The sequence below is a fragment of the Gossypium arboreum genome, chromosome 12 (genome assembly GCF_025698485.1).
Source record: "Gossypium arboreum isolate Shixiya-1 chromosome 12, ASM2569848v2, whole genome shotgun sequence".
Taxonomy (NCBI): domain Eukaryota; kingdom Viridiplantae; phylum Streptophyta; class Magnoliopsida; order Malvales; family Malvaceae; genus Gossypium; species Gossypium arboreum.
The window spans coordinates 55,226,184-55,231,621 of NC_069081.1; positions in this window are offsets into that span (position 1 = coordinate 55,226,184).

The following is a 5,438-nucleotide window of genomic DNA, read 5'->3' on the forward strand; positions in this document are numbered from 1 at the left end:
AAAAATGAAAATGTTGAATGATAAGCTCATCTAAGACAAATTTATATGGTGTATTATTATGAGGCTAACTTGTTAATTGAGTGCATGTGATAGGGAAAACTAATTCATGCTTGTTGGTTTCATTGCCTAATATGGATGTATGCTAACTAATCGGTAAGTTTATTTTCCAGTTATTCGGGTTTACTAAGCATGTAAATGCTTATCCCTCTCTTTTTCCTGTCTTATAGAGCTCGAGGACTCATAGAGGTTGGAAGACGGTTGGAGAATCAACACACTATCAGATTGTCTAGCTTTGGTATATAGATTATTTTGTTCAATGGCATGTATAGGGCTTTTGTTATTTTGTTATATGTGTCATATGATCAGCCAATATGAAGACTTATAAAAGTATACATATTCACTTGTATATGGCCAGGGGAAATGGCTCATTTTGGTGTAGGTTACAACCTACCAAATTGTGCATGTTATGTTCCAATGTTCTTGTGATGATTAAATATGGTGTGTTACAATTAGTCATATGCAATATGACCAAATCACATGGGGTGGTTAGGCCATAATTTGGCAATGAGTTAAGACAATGAGTCAAGCTTAATTGAGTTATCAGTCATAGAAATCCTTAATATAATGGGGGTAATCGAGCATGTATAAAACCGATGAGATGAGGTTTACATGCAATGAGGTGTATTAAGGTCATTTAAGAGTATAATTAAACCACATTAAGTGTTATTGAAAATTAAGTGGATATGAATATTATAGGGTGACCAAAGCCTTGGAAAATAGCTCAATAAGGTCCACACGAGTAGACACACAGGCATGTGTCTTGGCCATGTGTGACACACGGATCACCCTATGGGCATGTGATATGGCCGTGTGTCCCCTGCACCTAAAAATTTTAAGTCAGAATGCATGGTACTAAACACACAGGTAGAGACACGGCCGTATGTCTCAACCGTGTAGAGGGCACGGCCTAGAACACGGGCGTGTGTCTTGGATGTGTGCCCCTAAATGCATGCTGACGTCATAAACAGAATGCTCGAGTTTTTGGACACGGATGATCACACGGGCATGTCTAGGCCGTGTGAAGGACACGGGCCAGGGACACAGGCGTGTGCTTGGCCATGTGAAAACCCCTGTAGGTTTGAAATATGAAATAAATTCAATTAATTCCACACGGGTAGGGGGCACGGGCGTGTCCCAAAGTACACGGGCGTGTGCATTGTCTCCACACGGGCGTGTGAGACATTAACTTAGAAATTTTCTTAAAATTTTCTTAGGTCTTTGATTTAATCCCAGACCATTTCCAATGTATGTTTCGGGCCTCGTAGGCCCATAATAAGGACACTAAGATGTTGTCTGATTAGTTTTAAATTTGGAACAAAATTTTATAACTCTTATTTCCCAAAAATGTTCGAATACATGCCTGGTAACGCCTCGTACCTGGTCTCAGTCTCAGGTACGGGTAAGGGGTGTTACAAGGCTCATATAATGAAATGCATGAATTTTCTACATTACCCGAGCCTAGCCAAATGTTCTTTCCTCATATGGCAACCCGTATTTTTTCATTATTTCACATCTCTACCACATATTTTACACCTAGAAAAAGATGTTTAACACATATCCAACATTCATATTCCTCCGTAAAACATCAAAGAATAAACATGTCACACATGGGTCACTTAGCAAACAAGAACCCTAACTCAAAATATTGGTAGAAATGGAAAGAGTAAGCTACTGGGATTTCAAAAATACGAAGAATATTAAAAACGGGGCTTGGGAGCACTTACTATTGAGCTTGAAAATGTTAAAACCCTAGCTATGGAGGGCTTTAGAAATTCGGCTGGATGAGGGAGAAGAATGGCTGATTTTTTCCTTCATTTTCCCATTTTATTTCATTAATTAGAAAATTACCAAAATGTCATTCAGCCTTCTCTTTCAAATTTTATCCATACATGCCCAATTTTTTCCAAAAACTTAGAAATTGGGAAAATTGATCTTTAAAACCTTCTAATTAATAATCTAAAGCAATTTCATATAAATTGCTTTTAGAATCCAAGTTTTGCACTTTATTCAATTTGGTCCTTATTTTCCAATTGAACACCTTGCTTATAGAATTTCTTCATGAAATTTTAACACATGTATATTTTCATATTCTAGACCTCATAATAATCATAAAATAAACATTTCAACATCGAATTTGTGGTCCTAAAACTATTGTTCTGACTAGGCCCTATTTCGGGATGTTACAACACTATGAGAAGTCAACCAATCCATCCCAAGGATTACATCAAATTCATTAAACGGTAATAACATCAAGTTAGCTGGAAAACAATGACCTCTAATTGTCAAGGGATAATTTCTACACACTTGGTCAACTAACACATGTCTGCCTAAAGGGTTGGACACTTTTACTACAAATACAGTGGACTCGACTAGCATGTTCATACGGAGTATCAATTCTATACAAATATAAGAATGGGTAGACCTCGGGTCAATTAAAGCAACAATAGATATATCATGGATAGAAAAGGTACCCGTAATCACATCGGGAGACTCTGCCTCTTCACAGGCATGTATAGCATAAGTCCTTACAGGTGATCTGCCCTCGGACCTGACAGCAGCATCTCTAGGCGCACCTCTACTACTAGCCCCACTTTCAAGGTTCTTATGTGGTCTGCCCCTTGAAGGAGCGTTACCTGATCTCATGCTTTGATCCTTATCTTTCTCAACCATTTCGGGACAGCTACGAATAAAATGGTCCAACAACCCACATTTAAAATAGCCCCTTTCAATACCTCGGCACTCGTCGAAATGATGTCTAACACACTATGAACATTTTGGTCTATTGGGGCGAGCACTATCAACACTCGCGATAGATATGGCTTGGGCTTTTGTCACCGCATTCTACTTATTCTTGCCCTTACTCGAGAATCCCACTGACACTTTTGACTGAGTAAGAAACTCTTTTGATCTCTTGGATGAAGTTTGATGTGATTTCTCCATCTGTCTTTTCTTTAAGTCACGAGACTCGATTTCATCTCTTCTCTTTTCTTTGGCTAACTCTTCAGCCTTGCAAGCCTTTCAACTAGCACCAAAAATTCCCTTAGCTCCAAGATGTCACCTAGTAAGCGGATGTCTTCGTTTAGACCATCTTCAAATCTCTTACACATGATGGCTTCCATAGATACGCCCCTACGCATATTTGCTGAGCCTTACAAACTAATGCTCATATTCTGTCACTGTCATGCAGCCTTTGTTTTAGTTCGAGGAACTCTTTCCTCTTTTGATCGATGAACCTCTGACTAATGTGCTTCTTTCAGAATTATTCCTGGAAGAATCCCCAAGTTACTCACTCTCTCGGTACGACAAACACGAGAGTGTTCCACCATTGGTAGGCCGAATCTCGTAGGAGTGACACTAAACACTTCATGCACTCCTCGGGTGTGCATGATAGCTCACCAAATACCCTAATGGTATTCTCCAACCAAAACTCTGCTCTCTCCAGGTCATTATCAATATTTTCCCGAAATTCCTCGGCCCCGTGCTTTCTAACTCTATCCACTGGAGGTTTCTCTCTTTTAACCATTTCTGCTCCTTGATGAGCTATATGAAAGGGTTGAGGAAATGAGGGAGGTGGGAGTGGTGGAGTATTCGGATTCACACGAATAAACTCTGAATACCATGCATCCATCATGTGGAGGTAAGCTTCTCTAGCCCCCCTACCCTGACTCATTGTCAAGGACCCACTATTGACTAGCGCGATCCCTTCGGTAGGAGCCGGCGCATTACTTTCCACGTCATCTGCTATAGCCACGTCAGGATCCATTTACTATATATAAAAACACAATTTATCTCGTCAGGAGTCATCACACTATCAATATACAATTATGGCATATATAGCTAGACTCGTACTCACGCTAGGTTAGTCCTAGAATTGACTAAACTATAGCTCTGATACTACTAAATGTAACACCCCTTACTCGAGTTCGAGGCCTGGACTAGGCACGAGGCATTATCTAACTTAACCGCATGCATACAATCATTTTCGAGTTATGAAAACTAGGTCAAAATTTAAAACTTTTCTGTTTTAATCTAAAGGCTCTTACTATGGGCCTATGAGGCCCAATTCACATTTTAGAAATAACCCGAGATTAATCCCAACATCTTTGAAAACTTTGAAAAATGCCAGTTGAAGCAAGGCACACGCTCGTGTAGCCATCATGACATGACCGTGCTAAAGGCCCGTATGGTTCACACAGCCTAAGCACAAAAGGACACGCCCATGCCCCGAGCTCATGTGAATTAAATTCTAATTTCGAATCTACAGGGGTTTTCACACGGCCTGACACACACTTGTGTCCATGGCCCATGTCCCTCACATGACCGTGACACGCCCGTATCCTAACCCGTGTCTAAAAACCTTGACATTCTGTTTCTGACGTCAGCAAAAATTTAGGGGCACATGGCAAAGGCACATGCCCGTGGCCAAAAAATGTGTCCTCCACACGGCTGAGACACATGGCCGTGTCTCTGCTCGTGTGTTTACTACCATGCATATTGACTTGTAATTTCGAGATACAGGGGACACACAGTCGAACAACACGCCCATAGGGCTAACCGTGTGTCACACACGGCCTAGACACATGCCCATGTGTCTACCCGTGTAGACGATATAAGGCTATCTACCAAGCCTCTTACCACCCTGAAACAGAATCCATCATACCTAAGTCTATCACAACATGATTTCTTAACCAAGCAACCATAACTAAGCCTTATATACATTTCATACATATACGACCATGCCAACCATTTTCACATTCATGGAAAAACTTTCTTGCATTCATAAAACAACTTTCAATATTAGCCATTATTCATGGCCTTATACAAAATGAGTCAAGTATTAAATTAAGCCCACACATTTTTCCCCCAAAACAATGTGACACTTTAACAAAATCAAAGGATCCTATACATGCTTTAATAAAAAAAAAAGAACTAACTATACCAAGTGCATCAAAATGATAGTGTGACTGGCTTCTCCGACGTAGGCGATGATCCACGAGCTACTTTGGCGGCACTATAAGAAAATGGAAAGGAAATGGGGTAAGCATAAAGCTTAGTATGTTGCATGAAAAAAAAAACATCATACAACAATATGCTCATAACATTTCATAGCTTGTCCCTTGAATACAATGAATAGACATAAGTACAACTTAGTCATCACCATTCAATACAATTCATATGGCACATATTGAGCCCACATCTCATACATTTCAAGTAGGTACCTGTACCACTCACCACATGGTCATAACTTTTTTCATTTCGATTCAAATCATAAGTCTTTCGTTGAATCATTTGGAATATTATCGGATACTCAATAAACCTGAACATGGGATAAAATGCCGATGTCATGTCCCAGACATGGTCTTACACTGGCTAGCACA